We start from the raw sequence: 24,596 nt of genomic DNA on the forward strand, positions 1-24,596 counted from the left end.
AGGAAGGGCGTGCGCCAGGACAGAGCCCGGTTTCGTGACAGTGTGTGGACTCCGTCCACTCTTCCACCCCCATGGCAGCGTTGATTGTTTAGGTGAAAAACCGGTCACAAAGGCGTCTATAGGGCTTGATTGATTACTTTCCAGAGAGGAAGAAAGGCCTAATAAAGCAGGAGGGGGGTGGGCTGTGTGCGCCTGTCACCATGGAGACGCAGGAAGCAAAGTGATCATTAAAACCTCTCTCCACCAGAAGGCAATTTTCACTTCACAGGGAGAAGTCTGGGCTTCTGAAATGTAGGGTTCAAAAAAAGAATCAAAGCTGGTGTTTTGGTATCAAGCCACAGGACTCAGTTTTGTGTCTTAGAGAAGCACAATTCCTTCGTAGATTCTGTTTTGATAACAAGTTGCTTTGCCTGTCTTTGAGGACTTATTCTCTCTAAATGCAACAACCCCAAATGGGGACTTGATCATGTTAAATGGTGGGCATCAAAGTAGAGATAATCCCTGGGGCCCGAAGACTGGCTTTGTGGGGAGGGATTCCTTCACTGGAACGCATCAGAGCTTCCCGATAAACTGCCTAGAGGACCCATTACAGGCAGCTGTGTGGGCACTGGAGCCCCCCCCCCATTTGAAAATTTAAACAATAAACCCGTGCAAGTGTTGGAAGATTTCTTTGTTAAGACTATTGACACTGTGTCACTTGGTCAAACTAAGGTACCAGCCTGAATAAATCTCTGACTTTTCTTTATCTGGGAGGGCAGGTTAATTTCCTTAGAGTTTCAAGCAGAGGCTGCCATAGCAGACCCTTAAGGCTTTAATTAATCCTTTTACTAGGAATGGGGGATTCAGCCTTCAGCACTCCATGATGGATTGCCTTTCTCTGGGTTGGAGAGGCGCATCCACAACTGTTCCAATCATGGAAGTTGAGTGGCTCCTCGTGAGAATCCTTCTCAGCTCCCTTTGTCTCCCTGGCAGTAAAAGGAAGCAAACTTGAAATGGAAATTATGGAGGACTTGGCTTTTTGGCTGTCTGTGAGTTTATGCCTCTGTGGGTGGGAGCGGAGGGTTGGGCAGGTGGTGCTGGTCCATGAGGGAAGGAGGAGGAAGGGCTGGGATGCCTGTGATTAAGTTATGCGTGGGAGGGCGCAGGCTTGAACTCTCCTCTGGTGCAACTGGTCAAAATGGGACTCAGGGAGCAGGTGTCAGAGGTGAAAAGTCTAAAGTATGTGCAATTCTGTGAGCAGTAAAACCTTACTAAAAAGCACCAAGCAATTAAGTATTTATGTATTGTGTGAAGCGGATTGTGTTTCTGTTCTAGCAGAAAGATAATCAGAATCATCAAGTTGGAAGGAACTTGGAAACTCGATGGAGGAAGGGCAGACTCGGAATATTTTCTGTAAGCACCTTGCCTGGCTGGCCTGTTGTGTGCCTGCATACCTCTTTTGATGGTGGACTCACTTCTTCCTGATGTAGTGCATGCTTGTCTTTGGGCAGATCTGTTGAAGAATTCTTTTTCCAGTGGTTCCAAGGGGTCTGGTATTCACCAGTCCTGATGGGATCTTCTCCTGCTGCGTGTTACTCTGGGCTTTGAGAGAGCCTGAGGTTTTAGGTATTGAAACAACCTCAATCACTTCTTGAAAAGTCTAGGCCCTTCACCTGCTCTCCCTAGATGGCCTCCCTTATTTGTCCACTTGCTGCTCTAATGTGAGACTCCTGAAAATTGAACGTGGAACTCCAGCTGTGGAATAACCTCACACAGAGTAAAGAAGCAGAGCTGTCTCCTCCCATCTAAATTCTATAATTTAATGAAAGAGTCCAAGGTTGCGTTCACCCTTTCCCTGCAAAGGAATTTTTAATGCATCAATATTCCCTTTGCAAAGACTCCAAGCATTCCTCGAAAGGTGACCTATGCTTTGACACATCTTTCTCCCATTCTCTAGAGGTTACCCCTGCTGGGAATTGAGCGGCATCCTTTGGGAATTTTCCTAATGTTTTATATACTTGTGTTGCTTGGAAAATGGCACACGGGAATGCGCTGGACTCATGGCTCTTCCATGAGTGGTTCTGCTCCACACTGGGTCTTGGAGATCTTGCCTCATTGAAATATCCATCTCCCTTTCCCTTTTAACACCCACACAGGATGCCAAGGAACATATTTTTCAGTTTAGCCATTGGATATTTGTATTGTTTCCAGGTTTTACCCACTACAGACAACATAGCTGTAATTACCTGGGCACAAACTGCCTTGTACTCACCTGAGAATTTCCTCTAGGGTGTGTGTGCACCAGCTCGTGGGATGTTGAGGACATAGGGGACCCACATATTTTATTTTAATGATATTGCACCCTCCTAGAAAATGTATGAATTCACACTCTTTCCATAATCTATAAGAGTGACCTTTCTCCAAACCCTTGCCAACACCTGAGATCATCAATCTATTTTTCTCTAGCACGAAGGGTGACAAATGGTTTCTTATTGTGTTAATTTGCAGTTCCCTGATTGAGAGTGAACATAAGTGTCTTTTTGTGGCCTTATTAGTGCATTAAATCTGACGTGGCCAGGTCTGTGGCCATGGACTGTGTGGCGGGGATGAAATATTTCCCCTAGGCCTGACCTTCCTGCCACTCTCACCACTGCTTCGTTAATGGGCCTGTCTGCACCTTCACAATGTGCCTCTCTATAAATCCGTGCTCCACACCCATGAGCATGGTTAGGTGTTCTTCCAAAATAGAAATTTACTCAAAGGTAAGGAAGCATCCCCTAATCTTTCCTCCTTTGAAGGAGCTCATGGTCATGAGGAGTTTTGCTTCCTTTTCTTCCATCTGCTCTCAGGCTCTGGGACTAGGCTTCTGCCCCCTCCACATCCTCGGGCCAGCCCTGGCATCGGCTTCAGCACAATGGTGGCCTCCTTCTTGTTGGGTCCCAGGCTGCCTCTTGGGCCTTCCTCAACATGATCCCATCACTGCTCCTCACCAGCCATCCCCTGTCCCTCGGCCGTCACTGCCTTGCTCTGTCCTGGCTCCACGCCTCTCCAGTTCCTTTCTCCAACTCCCTGGCTCTGAGTTCCAGACCTTTGTGTCCTGCTGGGTCCTTCCAGTCCTTCAGACCTGTGCCGCGCCCCAGTGAACTCTGATCTCATTTCTGATTTGCACCGAGCACTCTTCAACACCTGCGGTTCTTGTCAGTTTCATTCTCTGTGGAGTGTCTCTTCTAGACTGGGAGCCTCTTGAGGACAGGGAGCTTGACTGTCACCTGAAGTGCTGCACCCCTGAGCTCAGCACAGAGCTCAGATGCAGGAGACTTTCAGTAAGCATTTGTAGGACAAATGGGCACAAACCCCAGGTGCTGGTGTCTCAACCTATGTGGCAGTGCCTGACCAGGCAACTGGTCACTCCTGCCAGCTAGATGGGGCCAGAGAGTGCTTGAAGGGCGAGCAAGGAGGAGCCAGCAGCCACATCCTTCTGCAGGGCCAGATCCAGGTCTGCTTTACTACCTGGAGAGGGAGAAGCCTCTCAGAGCATCCTCCCCTATCGTGAGCTACAGACGGATGCACAGACACATTCCCCAGGCCCTGGGCTCAGGGCATCCCATGCTGGCCCCTTCCTCCTTCATGCCACTCTGCTGGCAGACAGGTCTGGGCTTGTGCTGATGGCCACTTCCTTCATCACCTGCATCAGCCACATACCTTCAACACCAGGCTCTGTTCTTGACACTTCCCTCTCCCACGGTTGCAGGTCCGCTGGACACTGGCCTCCTGGAGCCCACCCACTTGTTTCAGGTCTCCCACCCCCACCCCTCACCCCCACCCGGGTTTAGCTCCTACCTTCCCTTTCCTGGACAACCTCAACATTGAATCTTGGTTCTCTTCCTCTCATCGGTTTTCCTGTAGAACAGGAAGTTTCCAAAATGCAAATCTGGTCTAGTCTCTCCTTTGCCTCAAACCCTCTAATGCTGCCCCTGCCTGGGCATGGGAGGGGGCGGGGGCAGGAGCCTCTTTTGTCTGTACTGTGGCTCTTTCTAGCTTTCTTCCTCGAATGTTCTCTTATTCTGGAGTCCTGGGTTCTGAGGATCTCCCTCTGGTCCCTTGTAGAGTGTCTACATGGCTTAATTAGTAGTAGAACTATGCAGTAATTACATTGTCAGCTTCTTCAGGGTTATTAAAAACATAAAAGCTAGATGCTTAAAAAATACTGAGTTTGAGAACTTAGAGTTTTTTTTTTTTTTTTGGATTATGAAAACATTGCCTGTTCATTATAGAAAATGGATGCTTTAAAATTCCTTTTCCCAGCTGGGCGTGTTGGCTCACACCTGTAACCCCAGCATTTTGAGAGGCCTAGGTGGGCAGATTGGTTCAGCCCAGGAGTTTGAGACCAGCCTAGGCAACATAGTGAAACCCTGTCTCTGTAAAAAATACAAAAAGTTAGCTGGGTATGGTGGTGTGCTTCTGTAGTCCCAGCTACTTGGGGGGTTGAGCCAGGAGGATCGCCTGAGCTGGGGAAGCAGAGGTTGCAGGGAGCCGACATCATGCCTCTGCACTCTAGCCTGGGTAACAGAGGTAGACCCTGTCTCCAAAGGAAAAAATATCCTGTTCTCTGCCCCCTTCCCACCCTAACACCACACAGAAGCCAATGACAATGAACGCCTTTGTCTTTAGGACCTGCCAGGTACCAGGCGAAGCTGTTAGCACTGGAACAGCAGACATGAGGAAGTCAGGCCCAGGGGCACTCTCCAGCCTCACCTGCCTTCCTCATGGTCATAGGAACCTGTTTTCAATACCTCACTTGGCACTCCTGGAGGTGATCTCATTTGTTTATTGGACAAACTTGTTTATGGTCGAATACAGTAGCCACTAGCTACATGTGGCAATTTAAATCTAAATAAAATAAAATAAATTAAGATTCTGTTTCCTCAGTTGTAGCCACATTTCAAGTGTGCGGGAGCCACATGCAGCTGTGGCTGCCATACTGGATAGTGCAGATCTAGAACATTCCATCCTTGCGGACAGCTTTGTTGGACAGTGCTGCTTGGACTGTAAGCTCCCTGAGGGCAGGGCCTTGTCTGTGGTCTTCTTGGCTGTGTCACCAGTGCTAGCACTGTGCTAACACCTGGTAGTTCCCCAATGAATGCTGATGGAATGGATGTGTCAGAGTGATTGGTGTGGTCTTGAACTCTTCTGCAGGAAGGGACCCTCAGCCTCCCTAGTCTCATCATCTCATCCTCTGAAAGGGAGGGTAAATAGCAGAGATAATTTCCTATCCACACAGGTCTCATTTATTTCAATTCAGTGAGTTTTCCCAGAGAACCTGCAATGCGGCACACTTGGGCCTTGCCAGAAGGCCCTCTTTGGACAAGAGAACAATGAGATGCAAAGAGATTCTTTCCCTGGAGCTAAATAAATGTGTCCAAGTCCTGGCTCAGTCAGGGACAAGCTGTATGACTTTGGGCAAGTCACTTTACCTCTCTGAATCTCAATTTCCTTTAATGTAAAATGGCAGGCATTATTGTCCTTAAGTTCAGAGTGAGTGAGGATAACTGAGCTGTTGTCTTTAACAATGAGTAAATTTTGAGATGCAGCTTTAGGAGGCAGATACCTCCCCAGACAGTCTCCAATCCCCTTGAGGTAATTCCATCTTTTGTTAACAAAGTCATGGCGGCAGTGACCACAGTGATGCATACAGCAGGGAGTGGGGGGAGGAGCAGCCTGCGGGTCGACCCCAGCCCTGCTCTGTGCCTGGCTGAGCTGGTGAGCCTCTCTGAGCTCTGTGAAATGTGAGTAAGAGCAGGACTGATCTGGCTAGGGGCCAGGAAGGAGTCATGGGACCGTGTCCCTCAGTGACGCAGAACAACTTCAGGCACCAGGGTCATTCTCAGCGAATGGTGGAGGAAAGAGGAGGAGGAGGATGTGGTTCCTGCTCGGATTCTGGATTTTGGGCCCCTAGCTCTAAAAGGCTCCTCCCTTACACTTTCCCATTCTCACCTTTTTGGAGGCTGTGCCTCCCCTACCCCTGCCTCCCTCTCCGGCCCCAGGTCCACCCAGCCTCGGATGCTGCTCCCCAGCTCCCTTCCTGGCTCCCCACCTCATGACTGGAAATCTCCTAGAGTCCCCTCACCTTCGCACATTATTCCCTCTGGTCTGGTAATTTGGGGATAGCACACTGGTTGTCTTGAAATGGGATTTGAATGTGTGTTTTGTGGGAATTGTTTTACTCTGATGAGTTTGTTTCCTTTGCAAGCATATCTTCAGGGAAGGTGCTTTATAGGGGAGAGTGTCTGTCTGGAATGACACAGGCGAGCCTTGTTGATGCTAGTCCTGTGGCATGGCCAAAGCATGCCGGAGGGGACGGTGCGGATAGTGGGTGTGTCCTGGGCCCTCCCCAGAGGTTTAGCCAGGGCAGCATTTATGGGAGGATATGAAATGTCACAGGAACAGAGGTAAAAAGAAAAAGTTTGAAAAAAAAAACAAGTATATTAGTTTGAGACCTTTTCTTATTGAAATTGAGAGCTGGGTTCTATTCCATGTACTAGAAAACTCTTTAACATAGGGTACCAAACTGCAGTGTCTGCAGGGCCAGGACTCCCGCCATGGGAGGGTCAGGGTGCATGCCTGCTGGGGCAGAGCTGCTTCTTGCCATGCAGAAATGTGGGCCCAGGCTGGCGAGACTGTTTTTTTTATTCTGAGACAGAGTCTCACTCTGTCACCCAGGCTGGAGTGCAGTGGCACCATCTCGGCTCACTACAACCTCTGCCTGCTTGGTTCAAGTAATTCTTGCTGCTGAGTTCAAACAATTCTCCTGCCTCAGCCTCCCGAGTGGCTGGGACTACAGGTGTGTGCCACCATGCCCGACTAATTTTTTGTACATTTAGTAAAGATGGGGATTCACCATGCTGACCAGGCTGGTCTTGAACTCTTGACCTCGTGATCTGCCCACTTCGGCCCCCCAAAGTGCTGGGATTACAGGTGTAAGCCACTATGCCTGACTGACTATCCTGTTTTAAGAGCGACTCTGGGAATCCAGATTTTCATATGAGATGTTGTGTTAGGTGTTTGTGTTGCTATAAAGAAATACCTGACACTGGGTAATTTATAAAGAAAAGAGGTTTAATTGGCTCACAGTTCTGAGGGCTGTGCAGGAAGCATGGTGCCAGCATCTGCTCCTGGTCAGGCCTCAGGAGGCTTCCAATTATGGCAAAAGGCAAAGCGGGAGCCGGCACATCACACAGTAATGGTGGAAGCAAGAGAGGGACGAGGAAGGGAGGTGCCCTGCTTTTTTAAACAACCAGATCTTTTATAAACTATCAGAACGAGAACTCCCTCAGCACCAAGCCATTCATGAGGAATCCGCCCCCATGATTCAAACACCTCCTACCCAGCCCCACCTCCAACCTTAGGGATTCCATTTCAACATGAGATTTGGAGGGGACAAACATTCAAACCCTATCAGATGTGATTTTTAAATATTGGCAAGTTTATCTATTAGGGATTGGGTTGACTTTATGTAATAGAAAACCTAAATAACCCTGGCTTAAAGAAGATAAAGGTTTTCCTTCCACCAGAAGTCCAGACAGCATAATGGTGTCCCTGTCGCAGGGTGAGATGCTCAGTGAATTTCATACTGAATTCTGGTTGCAACATGGTTACTTTACCTCCAGCAACAAGTACATTTTCTAGGCAGGACAAAGAGGATAGTGAGAGGCACAGGGGTGTCCACCTGCCAAGTTTGCCATTGCCTTCTTGGGAGCCTTGCCCAGTGACACCCACTTATACCTCTTTGGCCTGAGGGCATCAAATGGCTACTCCCAGCTGCCAGGGAGCCTAGGAAGTGTAACTTTTTCTTTTTGTTTGTTTGTTTGTTTAAGATAGGTGTATTGCTACCCCTAACAAGAGCAGGTTCAGAGGAAGGGGAGGGTGTGAATGACTATTAGGTAGTGAACTACAGTCTCTGCCCTATCAACTTTATAAAAGCACCGTGTGACCAAAACAAAACGTGTCTGGGAGCTGCATGTGGCCTGCAGTTGCCCCTTCAAACCTCAGATAGAAAGAATCTCATGGGAAGACTGAAGCAGTTTTTATGTTTTGTGCCATTACTAAGACATTAAAGGTCGGGCTAAGATGTGTGATCCAAGCCTAAACATTATGTCCATTCAAATTTTATTTAACGATGTCCAGGGAACAAGATAGGCAGGGTCACTGTTGCTCATAGAGCCAATCATCTGGTCAGTGATCAACGGCTGGAGTGAAAATGTGCTTCGTGTCAACTCTTGTTATAAAAGGAACCATCATACTTCCTTTTATTGAACATTCCTCTAAACCCCTGAGGTAGGGCCAGAAAGCTAGGGAGGCTGAGTAACCAGCCCATGGTCACATTTATATAAAGGGGTGGCTTAAAGAGGATCTTGAATCCAAGTGAGTCTGAGGCCTGGCCCGTCCCTATCTGCAGCACCCAGCTTCTGCCTCCCTCATCCTGCATCTTACTGGAAAGTGGTCCTCTGTCCTTTACGTGGAATAGATATGTGTGTTTCACCCCCGTTCCTGGCTCCAGCCATCTAGCTGACAGATGTATACATACCTGTAGTCACAAAAGCACACAGAGGCAAATGTACCCTTTCATTTCCCAGTTCATTTAACCAGAATGGCCACTGGGACAAGATTTATTTATTGAAAGTCAGGCAAGGTAATGGCAGAGAATCAGCTGTCTGCAGAGTTGTTGAAGGTCCCGTCTTTAATGGGCTGGGGCTTGTGTTCCTGTTTGTTAAAGCAAGTCAGTTGGATGGGTAGCTTGGCAACGCACCTTATCTAATGAGCACAACATCAGTAGACTTTGACATTGATTAGTTGGCAGCGACGAAATGGATCTGCCCTGCACTGAGAAAACAGGAGCTGCGGTTATATTACTTAAGAAGTGTATTTATTATATGTACTATGCTCCTGTTTGTAATACAACCCTTTTAAAAAGTCACCATTGGTCTTGCAATACTCTTCCTAATGAGTTGTATTGTTATGGCATTACTTTTTGGTTCAATTATCTCTTGAAAATTTGTATCCATATACAGAAAAAATTGTTGCCTTATTGTGATCACTAGCTCTGGGGTTTCAGTGAAGTCAGGAAGCTATGCCAGAAATGATCTTTCTGCTTCCCTTTGGCAGGAAGACGTTGTCTTAGGCAGCGTTACTCCTGGGGTGGCTGCGTTTCTTGAGTCACATGGGTCAAGTGGTTGCTGACTTTGGCACATTTATTGGCTGGATTTTTTGTGCAAAGCTTCTGAGATCTGATGACCTCCACGGAGTCAGGACTGTCTTGTCACCTGTTTTTCGGGGGTCTGCCTGGCTCCTGCCGCACATTCTTTATTTTCCTGTTAGTCTCTATGTACAACCAGAGATACAGGTTTTCCATCGAGAGGGGTCCTATAGGAGTGTTCTTTCCAATCAAGCTTATTCACATAAAAAAGAACATGACTTAAAAGTAGTAATAATGTACTGGTGGTAATACACAGAAATATGTGAAGAAACCATGCAGGTAGTGCTTGGAAGACACAGGCATGCCAAAAACCACAAAGCTGGTGTACAGGTTTCAGTGAAATGGGGAAATGCTGTTGTAAATTTTCATCTTGGTCTTGTGGCCCGGCCACAATTACTTGCCTATTTGCTGACGCATTAAGCGCTACTGTGTGCACGGAGCATGGTGTGAGGGCAATGTAAAGAGGCATCGTGCATCCAAGAGGCTCATGGTCTGGCTAGGGGCATAACATTTTGACAAGTAAAATGACAGGACACATATCTAATAAGTGCCAGGCCTCTTCAACTTGTCCCTTTCTGTGCTGTATCCCATTCATTCTCTCGCAAGTGTCACAGGCTTCTGCAAAAGCAATCTCTAGACCTCAGTGGCCCTACAGCATTGAGCTTTCAGTCCTTGGGTTTCTGAAGGTTGGCAGGGTTGAAAGTCCAGGCTGGCTCTTCTCCGTGCATCTGTTATCCTTCTTGGACCTGCGTTCTAAACCAGCCATGTTAGTCTTGTGTGGTGGTGAAGATACGTGGGACCTCTTAGGGCCTAGGCTGAAAACCTTCACTCATGCTGATTCCGTTAGCCTATTGGCCAACTTCAGGTCAAAGGGAGGGAAAAACACTTGACCCCTTTGTTTGGAGGAGCAGGAAAGTCATATGTAGACACAGGAGAGGTGGAGAATTGGGGCCAGTCTGGTAATCCACACATTAGACCTATGTAGTCTGTGGGCTCCTGGAGTCAGAATCATCTTGGAATCTCCTGCCACCTCTGATAGGGTGATGCCTTGACATTGGATGCCAACAGACAAGGTCTGTGGGGTGCTTGCAGATACGTGGACTCTGGTGTCAGACTGCCTGGGTTCACTGTGTGGCTTTGGAAGATCTACCTAACATCTCTGATCCACAGTTTTCCCATCTGCAGAGTGAGGATTACTTTGCTTATATTAATACCCCCTTAGACGGGCAGTCATGATGCTGAGAGGAGATGATTTCTGTAAAGCATTTAGCTCAGTTCCTGGGACACAGGACTATCCTGGTCACCATGAGCTAGCATTCGCCTCCTCCTATCACTGTGGAGAAGCTTTCACCAAAGGCCATGTCTTGGTGGATGAGAGCAGGAGGCTCTGGTCTGGTGCAGTTTTGAGGCTCCCAGATGTCCTTGTCTCCCTTTGGTCCTCAAGATGCAGGAGGGAGGGTTTTCCTGGCCTGAGCTGCTGGGTGAAATCGGGCATCCCTCTAGAACTTCCTCCCATCACCCTGTACTCCCCTGGAGCTGATTCAGGAGACTGTTGGCATGTGCTGGGAAGCTCCTTTCAAGGTGTTGCACCACCCTGATTTCCTAGTTGGGGAGCTAGCTTGAGGCAGTCAGAACGCTGAGTTGGTTGAAAGACCCAGGGTCAAAGACTGAGTCTCATTCTAGCTGGGACGTGAGGCTGTGGCCACGCTGAGCTGACCAAGAGCCCCTGGGCTTCTTAGGGTTGCCTTTGGGCTCAGGAAGGAACCTGCATGTGGACACTGAGCTAAGGGAGCACCAGCTGTTTGCTTTGGTTGGTTCTTTCCCCTAATCCTTGCAAGTAGCTGGTTCTGCTTTGATGTAAAATAACAAAAGATTTAGGGAAAATTTATAATTTAGCTCATTTTTTTTTTTAATGAGAAGGGTGAGTTTTGGAACAAATTTCATACCATGCCATGTGGGGTAAGCTCAGAGTGTCGCCTGTGCTCTCATTCACCTGGGCTAGCTTTCTCTGCTTGCTTCCCACTGGGAGTCTAATACAGCCTGTCTTTTCCTTAAGATCATTACTTCAAACAGTGTTGACATTTTAATGTGATTATTTTCCTGTAATATTTTTCCAGCCCTTTTCCACTTGGGGACTATATTTGTATCCTTTTTCTTTGGGGATTTGTGTTGTTCCAGCTCCATCCTGGGCTGTAGAATAGAGCTATGCTCATAGTAGGTGCATGGTAAACATTGACTGACTCTTGGGTACATGATAGTGATGCCTAGCACCCCTCCTCAGACCTATTCCCATGTTCCCATAAAAAAATTAAAATCGAGGGGGAAAAACCCAGAACAACAACAGCAACAAAGAGTTCCATGATGGCTTCAGGTTAAATAGTCTCACCCTGGTGGGAATTCCTGGAGCAAATGAGCAAGCCAGTGGGCAGCAGCCTGAGTGTGACTTCTCAGGAATATGCATCACTGAAAGTGAGCCCACACATTTGTTAACAATTGGTCCCGATGTGGTGTTACAAAATTAACTAATAACAATGTATTCCAGAGGATATTAGCGTAGAGCAGCTATTTTCTTACAGGAAAAGAGGGATTCCAGTCATTTTTTTTTTTTTTTTTTTTTCTGTTTTGTTGAACTGATGGTTGCATCTTGCCTGGTGAAATCTTGAGCAGGGAGGAGGTGGAAGTTGTTCACTTTAGCACCCAGGGGCTCAGCTAACGTTCCATGGGGCTGACATTCTGGGTGCCTGTGCTAGGTGGGGAAGGGAAATTAAGCGGCTTTTTTCCACAAATGAGAGCCTGAGTAGAAAAAAGAGGCATAGCTCATGGCACATGTCATTTCTCCCTTCGTCCCTCCTTCCATCCCTCCCTCTGTCCTTCTTCTTTCTCCTTCCCTTCCAGCAAATTTAGTGCCTGTGATAATGTCAGAGGTGAGGCTGGGCTTGGGGAATAGCACAGCAAGCAAACCTGTTGTCTCATCCCCGTGGGTAGATAGTCTAGTGGGTGATGGGCTTGGATCATATCAGCTCACAGGCAAATGCCCCATCCAGCTGTGGGGAGGCTGCCCTGGAGCCCTGCGGGCTTGTAGAGGGGTTGGCATGTCTGGGGATCTGAGGGAAGGGTCCAGGGGAGGTCACTTGAGTTAGAGCCAAAAGGTGGCTTGGAATTAGCCCAGCAGGGAAGGGAAAGATATGCTAGGCCGAGAGATTGGCAGTGCAAAGGCCAGGTGGTGGGGGCAGCTTCGGCTGGGGCCAGAGGCAAGAGAGAAGCAGGAGTATGGCGGGATGGGGATGCAGGGGAGCTGGGAGCCAGCCGGTTGGGGCCTCCTGGACTGGGGAGGAGCTTATCTGCCATGAAGGAACCATGGGCTGTCTGAAGAGAGGGGTGTGAGTGTGTGCGTGTGTGAGTGTGTGTGACAGAGACCAAGAGACAATGTGATCAGGCACATTTCCAAGCCATCACTCTGGCTGGCCATCCCAGGCAGAAATGGGTCCCAGGAAGGCAGCAGAGTGAGACTAGGGAAGAGGGTGTGTCAGCGACAGATGATGGGACCTGGGCTGGGGTTTGCAGAGCTCATTCAGAAAAGGGGCTGGGCCTACATTGTCCGGAGTAGGATCTGTGCAGAAGAGGCTCAATCTCAGCTTGGAAGGGAAGGGCCGGAGAGGGAAGGGGAGGACATGTGCCATGAGGCACCTATGTGGTGTCTGGGCACCCCATGGTGCAGCCAAATGCTCTGCCCAGGACCCTCATGCAGGAGCCCTGAAGCCTGTGCGAGAGTTGCTGTCTCAGCCTGAGCAGGGCTGAGAGCCTGGACCTGTTTGGAGAGAGTCGAGGGTAGTGCAGGATACTCGGAGACATTGCTTGGGGCGCCCTAGGATGGACTGTGTTTTCTTCCTTATACATAAGAAGCTGGAAAATGGGAGTTGGATGTGGATTCCTTGGGCAAAGTTTCTTTTCCTGGCACCATGGAGCAGGGCTGCTGGCGGGGGTGGATGCTCACTACCTCCTGTGTGCTTCTCCTACTGTGAGCAAATGAAGACCCTCCGTGACCCATATCCTGTGTAGCCCCCTCCCCTGAGTTTGGCAGGGACCGGCGACTGTGAGCGGTTTCGCCCCCATGCCTAGGCTATGTTACAGGCACAGGTGACTTGAGAAAGTATGAGCCTTGGTGGGCCTGCCCTAATCAAGGGAGCCTTAAAGTGGACAAAGTTCTTCCTGGAGGTTGAGACTGGAAGCACAGGATGGAAGCGGGGATGCTGGTTTGAAGATGGAGGGGACTGTGTGGCAGGGAATGTGAGTGACCTCTAGGAGCTGAGAGTGGCCCCTGGAGGTTGAGACTGGAAGCACAGGATGGAAGCGGGGCATGCTGGTTTGAAGATGGAGGGGACTGTGTGGCAGGGAATGTGAGTGACCTCTAGGAGCTGAGAGTGGCCCCTGCTGGTGGTCAACAGAGAGCTAGGAATCTCAGTCCCATAGCTGCAGGGTTCTGACTCTTACCAATAGCACGGAAGTAGAGTCTCCCCTTGAGGGAAGATGAGAAAGTACCCCACTGACACACCGATTTCAGCCTTTCGGACCCTGAGCAGGTGAGAAGGCACCTGGGCTGACACACCGATTTCAGCCTTTGAGACCCCAAGCAGAGGACCCAGTCCTGCCATGTCCTGACTTCTGACTTATGGAACTATGAGCTAATAAGTGGGTGTTATTTTAAGCCCATAAGCTTATGGTTTTGTGTTATGCAGCAATGGAACACTAATACGGGGAGGGAAGTTTATTGCTTCCATATTACAGGGGAAAGCCTCAGGTTCAGAGAGGTGAAGGGATCATCCTGGTCACCTGGCTACCCTGACAGAGCTGAGATGCAAAGCTGTGCGGCCAGACTCTGATGCTTCTGCTCTGTGCTGCCTTGGTTTCCTGATCTGTGAAATGGGCTGGTCATGGCATTGTCCTGAGGTCGCAGGAGGAGTGGCCTGGAGGCTGTGCCAGCTGGGAAAGTGTCAGGGCCCTTGTGACTGTTGTCACCCTCCCTGTGGGCACACAGGACCTGGAGGGGTACCCCTCCGAGGCCCTCCTGGGCTCCTCACACTCACCCTAACCCCAGAGTGTTTCCATGGTTACCTGGTGGCTTTACTAGTGTGACTCTCAAGCTGGCCCCATATTCACTCCTTTTTATGTGTATTTCTAATTTCCTTTAGAACATTTTTAAACTTTTCACTTTGAAATATTTTAGACATCTAAAAATATCACAAAATAGTAAAAAATAACTCCTGCATACCTTTCACCTATATTCCCCAAATAACATCCCACTTAAGTACAGTAAGTCATCAAAACCAAGAAATTAGCTTTGGTACAATACAATTAACTCATCTACTGACCTTATCTGAATTGAGTCCATTTTTCTGCCAACATGCTTTTCTATCCTGTGATCCCCCCCACGTGGCATCCGGCTAGCACGTCTCCTTAGCGTCCGCCAATGTGGGACAGTTCCTTAGTGTCTTCATAGCCTGATGCCTTTGAAGAGGACTTTCAGTTGTTTTGTAGACTGTCCCTAAATGAGGGGCTGTCTGATGTTTCCTTCTTATTAAATCCAGTTTATGCGTTATTGGCACAAATCCCCCATAAGTGATGTCGCTGGAGACCCCTAGGTCAGTTGTACCGATCCTGGTGATGTTGACTGGTTGCTCAGCCAGGTGTCTCTGCTCTAAAGTTAACACTTTCTCCCTCTTTGTAATTCGTCAGCATTTTGTGGGAAACGACCTTGAGACTGTCAGACATTGTTTCTCATCATACGTTTTCCCGCCCGGGGAATCCTCGCCTGCCAGTTGTCACCATGGTGCGTGTTCAGGGGTGGCTCTCTTTCCGTCATTTCTCTTAAATGTATTAGTGAGTTCCATTACTTACTAATAAAGGAAAGCTTCCCCCACGCTCCCCTGCCTTTATTCACCTGTTTACTTACGCTAGTGTGGATGCCTGCGTGTATGTTGATCCTGTGGAGTAGAGTCCACTGCTGTCATCTTCTTGTTGCTGGAACTGTCCCAGACATGGCCACTGGGAGCTCCTTCGAGTTGGCGTCTGTGCCAGTGGAGTGCTCCCATCATTGTCTGAGCTCTTTCTTGCTTTCTGGCAGCATAAGACGCCCCAGGCCTCCAGGTCCTCACCTCTGCTGAGGTGCTTGCTGTGTAGAATTTGGGAGGGTGCTCTCAGGGGCTGTGGGCTCCCACCCCTGCTTCCTCCTCATCCTTGCAGACCGCTGTGCAGGTCGGTTATTTGTAGGTGAGCACCCAGTGCACACAGACTGTGATGTAGCCGGGTTCCCCAGGGAGCAGGTGGCAGAGTTGGGGCTTGCCCAGACTCCTGCTCTTGCCCTGTGGAAGGACCTATGAGTCAGACCCAAACAGCGATTAGGTGGGGCCATGCTGGGCAGCCCATGTCAGCCTGGCACATCTTGGGAACCATCCATGGTGTCAGAGCTGGGAGCATGGTCTTGGCACACGTAACATGCCCCGTTTCTCTCTTTCTTCTGGGGTTCAGGCATGTTTCTGGTGCATGATAAGATCTTTGCCTCCTTCCTGTCTTTCTTGCCCTCATGGGTAGCGCAGAACCCTTTGTAGATTTTCCACGGTGGCCTTTCCCAGGTAGGTACTGGCTGGCAGTGGTAGTCTAGCCTTTCTGCCTGCTTCAGTGGCCTTCCCTGCAGGAGCTGTACACAGGTGACAGGGAGCACAGGCCACCGGCCCCTAGGGAGGTGTGGGGGCACAGTGAGCCACATCCGCCACATACTGTGTGCCAGGCTGGAAAAGAGTTTGCGGTTGCAGAGGACAAAGGAAGAGAGGTCACCTTTGCAGAATCACATGGTGCTTAATTTGTCTTACCTCTTCCCTACCCACTCCGCTCCTTTCTTCCCAGAGAGAAGAGGCAGCTCCTGGGAGAAGGCACAGCCTCTGAGACTCACAAGCAGATCTTTTAAGGTCAACTTTGCCATCTGTCTTTTAGGCGATAACCTTCACTATAGCTTTTTCTGCTTATTTTTGTCGAAAGTCATTGGGAGAATGAGTCATTGCGTGTGTATGCGTGTGTGTTTGTACATGTGTGTATGTGTGTGTATGTGCCTGTACAAGTGTTTGTGCAGGTGTGCACGTGTGCATATGTCCCCTGATTTTTTTGTGATAACTTCCCCTCATTTTTTTTGAAAGGCTGAAAGGGACTCAGGGTCAGGGCCATGGTGCATCCCTCCTGCAGGGAGCTGGAGCCAGTGCACCCAGGTGCCTGAAAGCTGGCCTTTGGGTCGGGCTTCAGCCTCAGCCCTACTGACTGTGCCTGGCCAACCTCTGTCAGTCCCTTCATCAGGCCATGCTTTGGGATCCTCCTCTATAAACCGGGGACAATGCTAGTTCCTACTCCTGGGGTGGGTATGAGTTCCAGATGAGGCACGTGACCTTTGCAGGATTTTGACATTACAGTAATATAACTGTAATTTACCTTCTGGTAAATGCTCTGTTCATGTCAGTTAGCAGAGTAGAAAGTGCTGGACCTGCTGACACAGCAGCCATCTCCTGGTTTGCAGTGGTCACTGTCTCAGGAGGAGGCTGCTGTGCGACTGCTGCAAGGGGTGTCCCTGTTTGCTGCGGAGGCCCAGAGATTGTCCCAGTACCTCGCTGCACACAGAGAGACCATGTGTGTCTCTTGACCCTTCAGCTCCACACTGAGAATGAGGGAGACCAGGGGTTAGAGACGTCTCGGGACCTGAGCTGGACACCAGCTCCCATCTGTCCATCTGCCCTTGGCTACTGGGGGAGTCGGCTCTGGCCAGGACTGATGATTCCTGGCACCCACCAGGAGATGCACATCCTGCTTGAAAGCTGTGAACGGCTATCCAGAGTGTCTGGGCTTATCCTGTTGGAGCAAAACCCCTGGGCTAATATGTAATCCCATTGTGAAATGTATTTTGAGGAGGGCTTCTACAAGGATTCTAATTTTACAGCAGCTTTGACCAAAAAAAAAAAAAAAAAAATCTTCAGCAAACCCTCAGAACCATGGTTCCTGTATGCTGTATAGCTTTCAAAAACACTCCCCCATCCCTTGGAAATATAGGCAGGGAAGGGAAAATAAATGCTTTTTGTGGGAGGCAGGAGTATTATGGAAAAAAAACTCAACAGGCTTTTTAAAACTGGAAAAGTAGAACACGCGCATGTTGAAAAATTCCAGGGCGGCTGGAGATAGGATGGGGTGGGGCAGGTATGCCAGCTCCACATGGATCAGGCTTGGTCCAGCCCATGTTACGACCTGCCAGCTGTCTGCTTCTCCTCTTTGGCCTCAGTTTCCTCATCTACAAAATGGGAATTATAGTATTGTCCGCACCATGCAGTTGTTGTGGGGGTCAAATGGTATGATCTGTCACGTGCCTATTACATGTATGTATGTGTATATTATATGTATGTATTCAACAAACATCGACTGTCTTTTTCGTTAGCGAAAACCAGGTCTGTCTGGCTGTGCACCCGTCTCTTGTCCCGAGACAGCTGCTGATGGGTTTCTTATGTACGCTTTCAGGAAATTTCTACACATTTTTTTCTTCTTCTTTTGTTTTTAACATGAAGGGAAACATGCTAGCCCCTGTTCTGTGCCTGGCTTTTTCCTCTTAAAACTGTATCTGGGGCATATAGATACAAAGTTTGAAGGATATCTGGGAATGGACCAGATGAAGGAGGGGTGGGGATGGTGACCACTGTCCCTGGCAGAGGAATAGTGGATGTGGTGGCCCTGTGGTGGGAAGGGCACCGTGTGAGCATGGGTTGAACAGCTGGTGCGTGGGAATGGGGAGGTGGCTCGGGTCTGCCACGCAGGACAGGAAAGACCAGGTTGAGGGGTTTTGTCTGTATCCTGTGGAGGGATGGAGAGCTGCTGACACTGATGGAGCAGAGGGTGACCCGCTGATCTGGGACTCAGAAAGGTCACCCCACTTCTGCTTTGGCACCCCTGGGTATTGTGTAGAGGGGGTGTCCTGTTTTGGTTTCCCAAGAGGGAAACTGGACCCACTGGCAGGAGAAGCGGTGGAAAGTGGATGGGAGCTGCTGGTGTGTCGTCTCTCGATTTGGAGGGTGGGGACATAAGAGTGGGAAATGGGGCCGGGCGCTGTGGCTCAAGCCTGTAATCCCAGCACTTTGGGAGGCCGAGACGGGCGGATCACGAGGTCAGGAGATCGAGACCATCCTGGCTAACACGGTGAAACCCCGTCTCTACTAAAAAAATACAAAAAACTAGCCGGGCGTGGTGGCGGGTGCCGGTAGTCCCAGCTACTCGGGAGGCTGAGGCAGGAGAATGGCGTAAACTCGGGAGGCAGAGCTTGCAGTGAGCTGAGATCCGGCCATTGCCCTCCAGCCTGGGCGACAGAGTGAGACTCCATCTCAAAAAAAAAAAAAAAAAAGAGTGGGAAATGGTTGGGGCAGTGTCTCTAGAGGGTGGCTTTCTTTGATGTGGGCCTGGAAGTTGGTGAAAATTGCCTCTCTTTTGGTGCTCTCATGGGTGTCTGAATATTTTGATCCCAGGTCATCTTTCAAGCCAAGTACAGCATGCACAACTCCTACATGGCTGCATCCCACAGCCCCTGATGCACTGGCGGACTGCTCCACATCTGCTCCCTGTTGGGGTCTCTGTCCTCCTGGGTGATCTTCTAGAGCGGGGGTCTCAAGCTTTAGGGTATATGAGACTCGCCTGGGGTCTTGTCTACGCGGCATGCTGGGTCCCTTCCCAGAGTTCCTGACTTGACGCATCTGCCATGAAGCCAGCATGAACATACATTTCTAGCAAGATCTCAGGTGCCGCTGATGCTGCTGATCTGAGGACACCCTGCTCTGGAGACTAGAAATGTCTCCGGCCTGGTCTCCCTCCCACACTGCTCCTGTGTAGCCTGTGGGAGGCACCTCCTGGCAGCCGGGTGTGCAGGCTGGTCCAGCACAGCCGCCTCAGTCCCTATCCGAGTGGTCTCTGGCACCTCGAGTGCCATTCTGTGGGCCTACCCAAGGAACATATTCCAGGGGCTGGAGCTGACCTGCTGGAGCCCCCTAACTCAGTCTGATACAAAGAAGATTTAAAAAAAAAACTTTTAATGTTAGAGTAATTTAAATTTTATAGAAAAATTGTGAAGCTAGTACAAAGACTTTACGTAAGCCCCACACCCTGGTTCCCTTTCATTCTTATAGTAGATTTGTATCACTAATGAACCACTCTTGAAACATTATTATTAACTCAAGTTCATACTTTATTCCAACATCCTTGGTATTTTTCTAATGCCCTTTTTCCATCTCAGGATCCCATCCAGATCCCACATGACATCTGGCCATCATGCACCTTCGGGTTCTCTTGCTGTGACACCTTTTCTGACTTTGCTTGTTCTTGGTGACCTTAGCGGTTTTGAGGAGCACCTGTAGGGTGTTCTGTAGAATGTCCTTCAATCCAGAACTTCTTTTTACATTCATCATCTGCTTGCAGGGCATCTTGAGTCATGGAATAGATTCTCATTTGTTTTCTTTGTAAATTCTGCCGAGAGCCAGGGTCTGCAGAGATCTCTGGAATCTGATAGCTAGAGGCCTCAGTTGACCCTGAGGCAAGCCCCATTCCTGTTAGAGAAGGTGCGTGGAGCTGGTGTGGTTGGGAGGAGTGGTTGAGAATGGTCTCTGCGGGCACAGGGCTTGCCTGGCAGGCAGCTGCCCAGTATGGCTGCCTTTGTGGCTGATGTCATGTTCTCATCCCATCTGATGCACTCTCCACGAGTCACTTTCAGAAACTGGAAGATCCCACTTAATTCTGCTCTGGAATATATTTAGAAATCTATTCATGGCCCTCTCCCAAAGCTGATGTTAAAATTAAGAGAGATCATTTGTAGGATGTCATGGCTGTGCGGGAGGAACGCGTTGATGTCTCCCTGGCCGCCTTTGGCTTCTTCTCTTGCTTAGGAACTTGCCCAACTCCCGTTGCCCATCTGAGCCCAACTTTCCCCCTCTGAGCCCAGTTTTCCTCCTCTCACCCCAATGTCAGAGTGGGCACATCCTCACCATGGATGCACGCAGGCTTTTCCTCTGCATGCACTGTCTCTGTCTTGTGTGACAGCCTGGGGCTGTTTCTCACCCTTGTTACACTGGGGTTCTTGGCTGAGAGCTCCTGGGCAGGGACTGACTTTGAGATGAGACTTCTCTGTTTGTTTCTGGCTGTTTCTGGGTCTGGGAGGCATTTGGAGGGTTCACCACTTATATCTGTGACCGCATACCTCAGGGTTTGTGGTGAGGGGTGTGGAGATTCCTGTGCTGCAAGAAATCTCAGTGCTTCCATTGTGCTGGGGAGAGGCCAACCCACCTTGGGGTACCAGGGCTGGACCAAACTGTAGAGGGCATCTGACCCAGGAGTTGAGAGCCAGACATATTATTTGCAATACTCTGCAGGGAATTTAAAAATGAAACCAATCTGAACTCTCCGTCCAGAATTCATGGTCACCAGCCATTCAACAAATATTTACTGGACACCTGTTTTAAGTCTGTCACTGGTTTTGGAGTTTGCATATAGCTATACGTGGCAGGTTGTGGTGATGACTGATGTCTCTGCCTTCATGGAGTGAGTAGTCTTGTGGGATGAGGGGAAACAGACAGCATAGAAATAGATGTGTGATAGGACTCTAGGTGGTTATAGATGCCTTGAATGATGATCAAGTGAGGCTGGAGGAATGAGACTGGCAGGGAGGAGAGCCCGACTGTCTGTGATCGTTGGTCGGAGAGGACCTCAGAGCAGGGCATCTGTGCAGAGACCAGGCAAAGTGAGGGAGCTGGTCATGTGACTACCCTTGAGAAGAGCACTAGGGCAGCAGGAACAGCAGGTGCAATGGCCCTGCAGCAGGCATGTGCTTGGGTGCGGGAGGAACAAGGAGACCAGGGAATCTGAGTGAGTGATGGAGAAGGGCAAGTTTTTGATGCCCACAATGCCAAGAGGTGGCCAGGGGAGGATCCTGGGGAGGTGCCAAGGCCTGGGGGAAGACCTGGGCTTTATTTTCAGAGCTGCCCATTGAAGGAGATTTGAATGGCTGCAGTGTGAGATGAGATTGTGCTGGGCAAGGGAGGATTCGAAGGTCATTTAGTCAGAGATGCTGGTGGTTTGGAGCAGTTTGTTCACAGTAGATGTTTTTGGTGCCTGCATCACAGCTCCTTGGACCAACTCTGCCTTGGTCTTCAGCTGTGGCTTCAATCAACCAGCATGTTGGGTGATGAGCGCTGTGTTGGAACAGGTGGTTACATTTTCATGAATAATGCAAGCTGGCCGCAGGGGGAAATATTTACACCATGGCAATTGGCAAATGTACATATCAGCTCCCTTACAACACTCAAACATTTTCCAGCACAGCACAGCCATTAGCCCGGTGCTGTGGATATTCTCCCAAGCATCAAAGTGCAGCCAGAACATTAGGGGATCTAATGGCTGAAGGACAATCCTCAGCTGACGGAATGGGAGTAAACATCCTGGGCATGCATCCTTTAGGTGGGTGCTTCTTGGAGCTTTCACAGAATGCAGCCTTGCTGCCTACAGCTGTGACCTGGGAAATGCACCTGTGTGTGGGTTTGCCCCTCCTCCCTCCCTCACTCTCCTTGCTCCCTTGCTTCTGCTTCCTGAGACATCTCCCAAATAAGCTACCTGCACCTAAGCCTGCCTGCAGCTCTGCTTTTCGGAGAATCCACTTAAGATGGTGGTAGAGCTAGGTGTGGTGTGAGAGGGATCAGGTGGCTGGCATGAGAGAGAAGAGTCCTGGATGACTGGAAGGGTTCCAGCCTGAGCAGCTGGAAGGATGGAGAGGTTCTGGCAGCAATGGGGAGGAGCCATTGAGATGAGCAGGATGGGGGCTGGGCAAATCAATGCTCTGTTCAGCTTTGGACAGGTTCTGTTTGAGAGACCTATCAGATCCCCAGGTGGAAATTGTACCTGGCGATGGGGAGACGTGTGTGGTTGGATAGAGATATCTGGGACTGGACAACACTGATTAGGTCAGGTGCCCACCTGCATCTGTGACTCAGTGACGCCCTCCTGCTTAGGAAGCCTCTGTGTATCTATGTATGTGTCTGTCATCCATATATTTATCATTTATCTCTATTTATGTATCTATCATCTATTTATAAATGTATCTATATTCTAGCATCTAACCATCAATCTATCATTTATCTATTTTTATTTATGTATCAATAGATCTATCATCTATTTTTCAATATATCTATAATCTATCATCTATCTGCTAATCGATCATCTACCATTATCTATCAATCTGTGTATCTATCTCTCTCTCCATCCATCCACCTATCCAGGCCGTGCTTGCTTCCTTCCGCCCCTTCCTTAGCCTATCCCTGCCCAGGAAAATTCTTGTCCCTGCTCGAATGCCTTCAGTGACAGGAAACTCACCAACCTCTTAAGGCTTCAGCGTAGAAGTTTCCAACTCATGTGGCCACTCCAGAATACTGTCCTCCGGGGACTGTGTTTCTCTCTCATGTCCTCCTCCCAAGATTTATTTACACTCCTCACTTGCCAGGAGAGAGTACTTGGGAGCTCCGAGCCATGCGTGTTCCCTGGCAGGGTCGCCTGTGTGCTAGGGAAGAATGGGCCCAGTCATGGGGTGGAGACGCCCCCCAGCTGCAGCCCTGGCTCCCAAGCAGAGGCGGCTTTGTGCTTCTCAGGGACAAGGGTTGCCATTGAGGCAGGCCAGGGATGCTGTGCAAGCTAGTGATGGCTGCAGGCTGAAATCGGGCATTTCACAGAGAGCAAGCGCTGTGCTGTCCCCGCAGCCTGCGCATGAATGGAGGCTTTGGCCCTCGGAGTGCAGCCGTGCATGGGGCCACGTGCAGGCATTTCTGGCTCCTGGCTCCCGGGGAGAGAGGCGAGTCCTGTTCTCTCCCTGAGTTCTGTTTGACAAAATTCACAAAAACACAAAGAAACACAAAGTGGGGGAGAGGATCAGTTCATTCTCCTGGCTCCTGGTTGGTCTCGAGACCTCTCCTGTTGCCTGTGCTCTGGAGGATTCCCCACAGCACCTACTAGGTGGGCCAGAGCAGGATGGATTTGCGGGACCCTGGAAGGCTGGGAAAAGGACTGAGAAGCCGCAGCCCTGTGCCAGGAAGAGCCACAGAGGTTAGACCTTGTTTTTGGTTTCTTTGTTTGTTTGTTTTTATTTTTAGCACAATTGTTTACACTTTCTAAACTTTTTTGAAATAATTTTAGACTCACATGGGGGTTGCAGAGCTTCCCTCAATGACAGCATCCACCTTTCCGCGGTTCACTGATTGGCACCAGGAGGTGGACGTCGGTACAGTGATGTTAACTAAGCCAGAGGCCTTAGTGAATTCTACCAGGTTTTACAAGCACTTTTGCTGTTTTTTTCAGTGAATAATTGTGTGAAATTTTATCACATCTATAGATTCACAACAACCAGGTGAGGCTTAACTTTTAAATAATGAGGTGCCAGGCCCCTTGGTTCCTGAGGTGGCATGGGCGACGTGCATGGATGCTGGCTCGGGGCCAGCCTTTGCCCACCTGGTTCCTTTTCTCTATGTCGTGCCCCCACCATGCTCTGGTGGCAGGGGCAGCCTCCTCCTGGCCCCCAGGCCTCTGCTTCTCTGGTGCCTGTGGAGGCTCAAGCCTTTGCCCCATCTCCCTTCTTCCCAGGAAGGCCCTGGCTGCCCGAGAAGGCCCAGCCTTCCCCTTCTCCCTCCCCTGTTCTGGCCGAGCCCATCTCCTGTGGCTGCCCTAGCACGTGCTGCAGACTGGGGAATTCCACAGCGGAAACCTACTCTCTCGCAGTGTTGGAGGCTGGAGGTCTGAAATCAAGGTGTCAGCAGGGCGATCTCCTTCTGAGGGCCGTGAGGGCAGGATCTGTCCCAGGACTCTCTCTGTGGCCGTGAGTGGTCGCCTTCTTCCTGGTTCTCTTCACATGATCATCCTGCCCTTCCAGGGTGTGAGCTCCATGCCTGTCCCCAGAAGATCTGGAGGCTTCCGTCTTCTGCTCCTTGTCAGACAATGGAGCAGAATAAGCAATGGTTGCCTCTCTGGAATTGGAGCTTAGTGCTCATGAAATAGAATTCTCTTAATCTCACAACTGTCCTCAACACAATTGCAGTGGGTGGCACTGAATGAGTGTCCTGCTTGTCAAGACTGCCACTGTGGCCTTCTGTCTTCCCACTGTGACTGATGGCAAGTCACTAGAAGGAAGCACCCAACTCCCCATGATGGCATTAAGTGACACCCGCGGGTGTGGCTGTAGACCGGGGGTTCCATGCAGCCAAAGGAAAGAAGAAACACTCCTGCAGAATGCATGAATACAGGGCCAGGTCCTAAAGCCCAGCCCGCGGGT

General features: G+C 49.7%; 1 protein-coding gene across 2 annotated transcripts in view; it reads left to right on the forward strand.

The window, feature by feature from the left end:
• Nucleotides 1-24,596, forward strand: part of PHACTR3 (phosphatase and actin regulator 3) — a 278,863-nt gene that overhangs the window by 26,710 nt on the left and 227,557 nt on the right. Inside the window, exon 1 of one of the 2 annotated variants that reach the window (XM_011992333.1) lies at nt 22,957-23,377. The exons of the other annotated variant lie outside the window; for it this stretch is intronic. The gene's annotated coding sequence lies outside the window, so the exon portion shown is untranslated. Of the gene's footprint in view, nt 1-22,956; nt 23,378-24,596 lie in introns of those variants that run through there. 2 annotated transcript variants of the gene reach the window in all.

Source organism: Mandrillus leucophaeus, unplaced genomic scaffold, assembly GCF_000951045.1.
Source record: "Mandrillus leucophaeus isolate KB7577 unplaced genomic scaffold, Mleu.le_1.0 Scaffold41, whole genome shotgun sequence".
Classification (NCBI taxonomy): domain Eukaryota; kingdom Metazoa; phylum Chordata; class Mammalia; order Primates; family Cercopithecidae; genus Mandrillus; species Mandrillus leucophaeus.